The 11628-nt window shown below is 37.9% G+C and overlaps 1 non-coding gene across 1 annotated transcript; it reads left to right on the top strand.

The window, feature by feature from the left end:
* Positions 1-10646: 10646 nt before the first annotated feature.
* Positions 10647-10721, top strand: Trnas-cga. Its single transcript has one exon. It is a non-coding gene; the product is annotated as a tRNA-Ser (tRNA).
* Positions 10722-11628: the final 907 nt, after the last annotated feature.

Genomic DNA, 11628 nt, shown 5'->3' on the forward strand with positions numbered 1-11628 from the left:
CCTCTCTGCTTCAGCGTGGGTGGAGAATCCAAAATCCATTTTACACTGACAGAGGCCACCATTTACCTGCAACATTGCACTTGTTACTTCAACTGCCATCAAATCAGGAACTACCAATAACTATACCTTATCTTTCAAATAAATAAATAAACTTTTTACATAATTCCATCATCCTGGGTGACAGGATATGGCTGAAGCAAATTACAGACTGGAATTTTTGATATGTGTAACATGTGGAAAAGATAGAACTAATATGTTTGGGTGATTATTCTGTGCCATTTGAATTTGGAGGATATATTTTGGCCACCCTGTGTATCCTCTCATACTGCATAATTGACAGCAGGACCCATTTTAAGAATGATCAGACCCTTTTAGTATATGTTTTATCTCACGATATTTTGATAAAACTGGCAACCTCTCATCAGTTGTAGTCTTAACAAATATTATTTGAAAACTGAGCAATTTACTGAATTCTAATGTCTCCCATGCATTAACTCATTCATGTTGATGATGATTATAGACTTTTCATATGACACGAGAAACATTGTACATGATACATTAATGTAACATCACCATGCAGTGTAGGTAAGAAATTATTAATGAAGTGCATAGAGGTAATGCATACTAAATTTATGAATCCCACTGGTATCTCATACAGATCAGTCACGAACACTGTCTCACTGTGATGGAGCGGAATTGGAGGTATGAAGGTACAAAGGAGAAGCAGCAACTATTTGTTCAGTTAAACAGCTACATAACAAGCAAGACTAATATGGGTATTTTCAGCGACCAGCGATGTGTTGACAGTCCCACTACCCTCAGTACAGGTTTACAACAGTGCGGCAGAATGAAAAAACTGCCCTTTTGTTTCTCAGGTTCTAAGCTCTCAGTTGTACATGCACACACACCAACAATAATGGTCATGTATCGACTGTGCCCAGCAAGCTGCAACCTCAGCAGTATAGTAACATCTGCGAGTCACTGACTAGCCTGTCATAACTGTCTCCTTTTGTACCTGGTGTCCCACTTCTGAAGTATGGGTTGCTTGTTAAAATTGTCTTTCACATTTACACCTCATCCTGAGTCTCAATGTCTGAATGATCAGTACCCAACTTGAAATGTCACTTTATGGTTCAGTTATTTTACTGAAAGAATAGGGGTACTGTTTGATGAGCAACTATCAATGATGCATTGAACACAATTATACTCTACCCGTGGAAAACTGGTGCCCATGGATTCAAGTTTGACACTGGATAAAGGTCCACTGGATGTCCACCTGTCTCGCTGAGTGCACTGTAAAGACATAAAAGTTGCTGATATTAATTTGAGACAAACTCTATTTGGCAGTTGACACTACAATTACATTTGAAGAGTAGCACAGCATCAAGTATGAGTAATAGGTGGACAAGAAGAGATTTAATTATATCAAACATGAGTATACTGTACCTCACGAAAATTGGCGCCTCTGGATTCAGGACATGTTTTTTTCTTTCTCTTGCACTGAAATTGAAATATTTGTGTTACATTAGAAAGCATCATTACAACCAAATTGATGAAATGAACATATTTTAACATACAATCAAGTAACTACTTACATCTGTAATAGGGAAACAAAGATAGCAAAGTCAACATAAATATAATAGCAATTCACACCATTGTCTCACATGCCATAGGATTTCAACAGTTGGACAGATACAGGTAGTTATAAAAATAGATACATGGTTGATGCATGGATATAGACAAATACAACTTCAGATTATATGTAGACAGTTCTTGCACCATTCATTATGCTGATAAGATAGCTGTAATCATTTCTGAGCATGAAGCTGTGTCCTTAGTTCTTGGACTTGAATAAGCAGTACTTCAACAGAGAAGGATGGATAGAAGTATTACCTTTGATATGGGATCTTGAGGAACAGCTGCAATGAAATGCCTTTTTGCCATACACATATTTTGTGGTATCCGTAACATGTAAGATCATTCACTCAAGCTAACCAACATCCAACAATTCCTTTTATCCAAAATCAGCTGATTTTTTGTCTAAACAAGCAATTCCATGATTTGGAAAAATATCTATGCTGAGGGTCACACAAAATTGGACAGTAACAAACCATTACATACGTGGGATCATTCATTGTTAACACCCTCAATTGTGCAGACCACAATAGGAATGAAACTAAATTAAGAGTGATCAGACAGCATCACTCTACGCTCAGTACGTGGCACACCAACCAATACAAATATAAAATTACACAAATCCACAGTGTCTATTCCTTCAGACATGTTCAAAAGAACACACCGCACAGTCATAACTGATTTGCCTCAATGGCCAATAGATCCACCTGACTCAGTGTCCGATCTCCTTCAGGAATCGGAAAGTAGTGAGCATGGAGGAAATGAACAGGGACTGTAGACAGGTGGCACAAGGTAGGAAGAGGCGTGCCAAGATAGCTGCGATAAACATTGTGTCTGGGTGGCGCTGCGGTTCCCAACTTTGAATCTCAGGCCAGCACTCATATTCACTCATTGGGATTGATGCCGAGCAGGGTCCTGATGCAGCACATGTCAATATTCCTTTCCCTCCCTTTCTTCCCTCTCCTTCAATTTACATAATAAACATAAAAGACACTGAATGACTCCATAAAATGAAGTTTGCCGATGTAAGTACGAGGATTAAGAGCACAAACAGTTATTGTAAAATAAACAATAACAGTGAAATGTTTTCAGTTTATTATTATCAAATTCCTTATACTACCCATTTTCCTACAAAGCAGTGTAAGGTGATAACTGCCAAGCACTCAGCATTCTCAAATGAAAATGGCCCAATTTTTTTTCTTTTATGTCCTAATTAAATTAAATTTACTCATATTTCCATAAATTGAGTCACCAGGATACTGTTTTCCAGAAATTAAGAATAAATGTCAATAATAAATTGAATGCTAATGGGTTAATACCATTTATTTTTTAATTATTCTTTAGGAAGTTTCTACTGTTTTTGTGGATGATAACTGTTGTTATCCGTAATAACACAAATCTCTTATGAACCACAAATTTCAAAACCCATGTTCCTATACATCACCATTCCCTTCCTGATAACTGGATTTGCAGGATGCAAGTATTAGCCTAAAGTGATATTCAGATTATCCCACTGAAGTTTTCTTTGCCAGGCAGTGCTTTCATCCTGCCATTACCTTCTGAATCCTCTCGAATGTGTTTTCTGGCATACCTTATTGATTGAGCCAAAGTGAAGATCTTCCTTCATGTTTTGTCTTTTCTGAAAACTAGCTCTAGCTACTACAACATCAGAAACTCTCCATCAAAACTAACCTTTCTAGCCTTGCACTTTCTGTACCAGTGTTACTGTACTGAAACATGTGCCACCTTTTGCCTCAGAAAGCAAGCAATAGTCATAAAATTCCAACCAGCACAATGAACGATGTACTGCTGTAAATCGTCCAAATAAGTGACAGTTCTTCATTAGTATCTTTCCGAAGACAGAAACCGCTTATTGACCACAGCATTCTATTGCCTGTACTTCTGCAAAGCTTCTCAGTACAATTTTTAGTGGTACACCACACGCTTTGGGTGATTCAGTCTGTTGTTGCAATGCTATTTCACCCCTTCTGTCATTATCTTAAAGCCTGTGAAAAAATTCATATCCCTCATATGTGACTACCTCTCAAACGAAATAGCAATACTAACCAACACAAATCACCGCTCTCTTTGCAGACACTTCCACACAATAATGACACAACCAAATGCTGGTTACTGTGTAGCACTAAAATTGCAAAATTACTCCACAAACAGCACAAATTAGGCACAGTATTGCCACATGAATACTCTGAAGGACAGGTGTGGGTTCGAATGTCATTACTTCATCCAATGTTACCCGAACAGCACTTGTAGCAGAAATAATACTGTGCCAATGCCCTCTGTTTTTCAGAACCTAAGGGAAGATGAGGGGGTGAGAGAACTGACCTACACCACACCACCCAAGTGACACCCTAGCTGATATCTAGTACATCAACAAATGCCAACAAAAGCGAATAAAAACTATTTTAAATTCATTTAAACATTGGCATACCATACATCATAAATATCGGGTCATCTGTATGCCCAATTGTATGGTCAGTTTTGAAAACTCACACATTGAGAAATATCAGAAAGGATTTTTACACCTAAACAACAAATGTATACCCACATTACATGAGCATGTAAAACAAACGGGTAAGTAGCTTTGTACAGCCAACTTCAATAGTTTTCAGTGCCATTCACACATGGCAAATGCACCAATTACAAATCCTCTTCTGAAAGACAGTCCCATCTACTGGAATATCCAGCATCAAACCTATGACAAGATTATAAAAATGTAAACCCTTATGCACACTGGTACGACACAAAGCTACAATTTTCTAAATATACCCCAACAGACTAATCACAAAGATAGTTCTGTTACAATCGTACCAATCTTCACTTTTGCATACCACTGAAGAAAGTAAATTATCAGGGGCTAGAGCTAAAATCGGTGTCTTTGACAAGAGAAGCTAGTGTTGAATGTTTCCTGCCTTTTTATCGAAACACCCTAACCAGCACTTTGTGACATTTCTCTTAATGTAATATTGTTGTTACATAGATCAAGTAGACCACTAGGAGATGCCAACTTCCCAGAATCCAGTGCAAGTAGAATACAGTGAACAATGCCTTCCTTACAGTACAGCACTTTTGGGAAGTACCAAAATACCTGGAGGTTGTAACTGGCAATTTAACAGAGGGACAATGAAGCACTTGTTTTGGAACTGAAGAGTTCTGACTGTATACTCCGCAGCTAAGAGCTCAGTTTCATGAGTGATTGAACAATACACGAACACTAAAGAATTACCTCCATGAGTAGAAACAGGTTTTCTTATCTAAGTATACATATCACTCACTGTCGCCATTGCAATAAACTTACCCATAATAACAACGCTTTTCTTATTTCACAATTTCAGTGTTTAATAGTTATCTCATAATGAAAATAACTTTATGTTGCCACATAATATAATTAGCACCGCCAATCAGGCAAATATGAAACAAAGCATCAGAAATAAGCTTAATAAACCAGTCTATTGCACAAACCATACCTGACTTCCACCAAGCCCTCAGCAGTACATCCTGGACGTACAGCTTCCAGCCTGCTCTGCAGAATAGATTGTCTGGTCTGCACACTGCAAAAACAATGTTAACTGTCAAAGCAGGTTTTTTCAGTGCAGCAACGGAAAGAGAAATTTTGTAGCAAAATCCGAGAACTCAGTTTAAGGAAATCCCAGTTTAAGAAGTGGTACCATGCAGCTGCAGTTCTGTAGATTTAGTGAGCAATTAAAAAAAGAAAATAATAAAAAAAATGGTAGATGCATTAAACTGAAGTGTCACAAATATACAGGAAAGTTCTGCTGGTAAGTCAGAAATAGCTCATTGCATATTAAAGGTTTATTCAATTTTCTACACCACTACATTAGCTATGGGAAGGTAGCTCTAATGAAGTGTAAAAAATACAAGGAAAAGCAGCATCCAGTCTTTTCCCCCCACGGCAAGTTGCCTTCCCAGCACTCAAAATGCTCAGAACAATAGTATGGTATGTACCTTACACAAATCACTTAATATCCACAATACAATTGAAATGATCACAAATCCAAGACAAACACCACCAACATGCACGTTTCATTGATGTTTCCGTATCAGTGGATTCTCTTTACTCCTGTAACTGCATTTACTGTCATCCACATAACTGCTTTGTTGCAAGTGCAGCTTATGCACTTTTATCATTGCCATTTATATAGTTACCACCCTGTCATGCATATGAAATTATAGCCAAACATACATAGTGTCACTGTTTATGAAATATTCAACAGCTCCACCTTGTTTTAATCGTACATGAACATTAAACGAGAAAGCAGACAATCTGAACATTTCGCATACAGAATGTGTGTTAGTAGTTCATGGAGTCGTGGAAATGTGGATGCCAGAAACTACAGACCAACTGCACTTCACTTCAGGCGTATACATGAACAATATGTGGTATTATGGAAATGAAATTCCTGATGACTAAATTTCGCTAGACCACGTTCGGATGAAAGAGAAAAATACTGTCGTCTGTCAAGGAACAATCCTTCCCCAAAATTTATTTTCAAGTGAAGCTGGGCACAGAAAGTATGATTTAAGCTCAAGGTAAATGCTTAAATGTGACATGCCCGGCATAATTAAGCCCTGGGATATAGCAAAATTAATTATTTTTATGGGTCGACAGAAGCGTCCGATCCCACGCGTCTGCTTTGACCCGTGACGTAAGGGTGCTGACGTGTGTGACGTCATGATGGCGCGGAGTTTGGTTAGAGTGTGGCTGTCTCCAGTTCTGTTTTATCTTATTTTATTTACTTTTCTGATCTGTTCGTTCTATCTCGTGAGATTTTTTTTTTTTTTTAATTTAAAAACACTTATTACCTATTTTAATTATCTGTTTCCTCCAATTTCTGTTTTAGTTTATTATATTTATCTTTCTGATCTGTTCGTTCTATCCCGTGAGATTTTTTTTTCTCAAAAAGACAAAAAATACTAATCAGCTACCGAAGCACCTTTATCTTCTATAGGTTGCACTGGTTACGACCCCTGGGGAGGTGGGTGGGTATTCATGCATGGCTGTCTTCACTTACACGTTGTAGCTACCCAACGTGCCTAAATTTGTTTATATTTAGTTTGCCCCCCACCCAAAACACCCCATTTCCCGCGCTTGTCCGTTAGTGTCATTAGGCTTCTTGTTGGAAGTGTGTGTGTTTGTTTTTGTTTCTGCCATATTTGTGACGTCATGGGTCAAAGCAGACGGGCGGGATCGGATGCTTCAGTATTTCCATATTTATGCATCACATGGATTGGAGAAAACTTTTCAAAGCTCCTACTTCAAACACAACACGAACAACTCATGGTAAAATACTGGGATCAACTGAGAAGCAGGGATGCAGTTTTCCATCATGGGCAGAATCTATGAATGCACTATCCACAATATCAATGCTTTGGTTTTGCATTTTATCCACAAAGTCAATGCAGATTGTGAATTAGTGCTCCAGGTCCACAATGTACATTGATCTCTATATGAAAAACACTAATATTCTGCTTTCACAATAGTCACACTCGGATTAACTGCACCGAGGTTCAACAGCACAACCAATAATGCATTAATATACTACAGAAAGACAACACACAAAACATGGAAAACAGTAACTAACAGATGGAGAATGGAAGCAGACAAATATAAATTCACCATTTAATAGCACAAACACACTTCCAAAGCAAAAATAGGACACTGTACCTTCATTCTCCGTACATACCACAAGTGGCTCCATTTGAGCTGACAGACAGATTTAGGGTGGCTTGGTGGCAGAGTAATTTAGATTTTGACACAGAGTGTAAAAATCTGAAATGAAAAAATTCTAGTACCTCCTAAACTAACTTAAGAGGTAACAGTTCCTATGTATGTTACACTAAAATAATATTCCACTATTAACATCAAGTAACTTAATGTTCTCCAGAAACAAATTGCCATAACACAGTGATCCCCCATTTTGGTAGCTGCAGCATCTTGATGTCGGTCTGTTTCATCGAATATGTTACAGCACAATATTCTGGTGCAAGATGCTAACATCTCACATGCCAGGTTGTACCAAGGACATAAGAAATATACATCCTTGCTAAAGGCTGATTTAAGGAAGTACTGCCCAATATCACTTTACAGTATGAAAAGATCTATACTTTCCCCAGTACAAAAAAAAAAAAAAAAAAAAAAAATGTGATGTTCAAATTCTACACACTATGAAATATTCCTATCAACTGTCAGTGGCAAACAAAAAAATACTGCTGAATATCCTACTGTTTATATACACTACTCATCAGACTCATTGCATCTTAATATTACAGTTATATATGCACCAGTAATGATAGAAGTTGTGACTCATTCCACTTACAAGCCAATCGCTTACACAAATAACACTACAAATAAATATAATAACAGGTAATATCATTAATTCCATTGTTTGGATCTGGAATATCAACTCAAGCAACCTCCTGACATAGCCAATACCTCAGACTAGGTGACATTATTGTCTCCACTAATAGAGGAAAAGGAACAAAATAGGTTAACTGATAATTCATCCAACCTAATGTAGAACTCTGGTTTCAGTACACTGTGTCACAACATCCTCTAAAACAAAAAAGGTAAAGAATGTTTTCACTGGTGGTAGGAGAACAGCGTAATGACGACAAATGTAGAAACATCTCAAATAAATTTATGAGCTATCAAACGTCACGGACAACAGATACCCCCCCCCCTTTCCCACAAGATTTAAATGATATTTTAATTTTAAACACAAACAAAATACATCTGGCCACTACAGATACTTGCAGAAGCCTACAAAAGGCACTTCGAAGACTATACCATTGAACCACGTCATTTGCTAGATAAGCAAAGACAGTTAAATGGACTGTTCTGCTTCTGCATGTAAATGTCACATGCCATGTTATATCACACCTCAAATCAGAGGTCCAGTACTGTTGGTTGGACTCAAGAACAGGTACCTGTTCATTTGCTACACATTTAAAGCCAAATCTAAGGTAAGCATACTGTACCGCACAAAGATCTCCAGCCATTCGGGTAGATTACAGCACGGGCAGTCATTGTCTGGAGAGAAAGAAAAGAAGAACATTAATTTTCAGTGAGACCTCGAACAATGTATTTTAAATAACAATTCTTACATCATTTTGCAAAATTCCAAGAGATTAAAAACTGTATCAGTTATGACGTGTTCTTAAGTATATGGCAATTAATTTACTGCGATGGCCATATATTTTTACATTTAATCTAGTAACACTACATAGAGCACTTTTTTCTGATTTGTTCTGAAATGCTTTCAAAGGAATAGTTGAGTTCATTTTACTGCGCATCATATGTATTTGGTTTCATTTTTTCCTCCATGGATTATAACCGATAATATTTTCAAATTTTTCCTGGCTAACGTGAACTTTGTGAAAGTTCTCAGTATAGTTACAGCAGAAAACCGAAGCAAGCTTTAGTATATGGAACAAAATGCCTTCTCTTTGCAAAATCATCTACCGATTATACTGTATGAATAATTTGGTAACGAAATTCTATCTGGTATGAAGAAAGGATAGAGTGGCATAGCCAAGTAAATATGTAACACGTGGAGCATATCTACAGCAGAAGTAGACGTTCTAAACTTAAGCATGAAATTTAGGTAGGATAGTGTAGCCTTAAACCTGTTTCCGGTGGCCCGATTTTGAATGAAAACCATATTACAGATTCAACATGGCGAACACGTGGAAAGGCAGTACATGTAAAATGGCTACCGCTATTCATATTAAACTGCATACGAAACGGAAACCTTCATTTTCTCGATCTTTATTTCACTGGGTAACACTTCTGTTCCGCATCGTGCTTAAAACTCTTTCGGTCCTGAACATATGTAAGTAGTAATGCTAGAATTCTACCACGATCCTAAATCGGAAATAAACCACGTGTTTACCTATGCCACTTTACAGCTAACGTACTGTGCAGGGAAATATGTCACAACATAAAATACCAGATGCATGCTACTTAAATCGACTAGCAATGCATTCTTCATCACTCAACAGACTCTGTCGTCTAAACTATTTGTAAAATACTAACTGCAAACGCTTACCGTCAGCCATTACAAATGTTCGATTATCAAACACTCAAACAGCAACTACACATGATACAGTAAGAATAGAACTGCGTAGACTTGGCCATTGTTTCTATGTTTCGATACAGTGTATCGATACGTGGAACTGTTTCAGTGTTTCGGAACGGCCGTGGTTCACTGTTTCGAAACAGTAGTGTTTCATTCCGCCCCTGTCTCGGACCAGATTCGATCTCACTGTGGTTCACTGTTTCGAAACAGTGGTGTTTCATTCCGCCTCTGTCTCGAACCAGATTTGGTCTCGAGCCAAACACAGATACTGTATCGTTGTTTCAAAATAAGGCTGTTTCAGTCCACCTGTGCTTGGAACGGACTGATTGTATTGAAACAGTGATGTTTCATTCCGCTCTGTGTCGGACGAGATTCGGGCTCGGCACAGGTACTGAAACACAACATACCACTTCATGAAACACTTTCAAGAGTGTCGAAATCTTTTTGACAAACAATAGCATGAAGCTTAAGATATCCGAAAATAAAGCTTCGTTTCTAGCTGACTGTCCAATTTCAAAATGGCATAACATCTACTTTATAAACACTAACCAACAATAAAACAACGCATACTATTCACATTCAAAATAATGAATATGTGAAAATCATTCAGTTAAATTATACTTTTTTTTATAACATACACTTCAAATGCAGGAGTAGGTTTAATAATGAATAAAATAATCTGCCAGGAAGTTTCATATCAGCGCACACTCCGCTGCAGAGTGAAAATCTCATTCTGGAAACATCCCCCAGGCTGTGGCTAAGCCATGTTTCCGCAATATCCTTTCTTTCAGGAGTGCTAGTTCTGCAAGGTTCGCAGGAGAGCTTCTGTAAAGTTTGGAAGGTAGGAGACGAGGTACTGGCAGAAGTAAAGCTGTGAGTACCGGGCGTGAGTCGTGCTTCGGTAGCTCAGTTGGTAGAGCACTTGCCCGCGAAAGGCAAAGGTCCCGAGTTCGAGTCTCGGTCGGGCACACAGTTTTAATCTGCCAGGAAGTTTCATAAAATAATAGGAGTGCGGGTTAGCTACTACAAACAGCATAGTGAATGCATTATTGTGGCCAAGATAGACACAAAGCCCATGCCTACTACAGTAGTACAAGTTTATATGCCAACTAGCTCTGCAGATGATGAAGAAATAGATGAAATGTATGACGAGATAAAAGAAATTATTCAGGTAGTGAAGGGAGATGAAAATGTAATAGTCATGGGTGACTGGAATTCGTCAGTAGGAAAAGGGAGAGAAGGAAACATAGTAGGTGAATATGGATTGGGGGTAAGAAATGAAAGAGGAAGCCGCCTTGTAGAATTTTGCACAGAGCATAACTTAACCATAGCTAACACTTGGTTCAAGAATCATAAAAGAAGGTTGTATACCTGGAAGAATCCTGGAGATACTAAAAGGTATCAGATAGATTATATAATGGTAAGACAGAGATTTAGGAACCAGGTTTTAAATTGTAAGACATTTCCATGGGCAGATGTGGATTCTGACCACAATCTATTGGTTATGAACTGCAGATTGAAACTGAAGAAACTGCAAAAAGGTGGGAATTTAAGGAGATGGGACCTGGATAAACTGAAAGAACGAGAGGTTGTAGAGAGTTTCAGGGAGAGCATAAGGGAACAATTGACAGGAATGGGGGAAAAAAATACAGTAGAAGAAAAATGGGTAACTCTGAGGGATGAAGTAGTGAAGGCAGCAGACGATCAAGTAGGTAAAAAGACGAGGGCTAGTAGAAATCCTTGGGTAACAGAAGAAATATTGAATTTAATTGATGAAAGGAGAAAATATAAAAATGCAGTAAATGAAGCAGGCAAAAAGGAATACAAACGTCTCAAAAATGAGATCGACAGGAAGTGCAAAATGGCTAAGCAGGGA

This window comes from Schistocerca piceifrons, chromosome 9 (assembly GCF_021461385.2).
Source record: "Schistocerca piceifrons isolate TAMUIC-IGC-003096 chromosome 9, iqSchPice1.1, whole genome shotgun sequence".
In the NCBI taxonomy this organism is placed as follows: Eukaryota; Metazoa; Arthropoda; class Insecta; order Orthoptera; family Acrididae; genus Schistocerca; species Schistocerca piceifrons.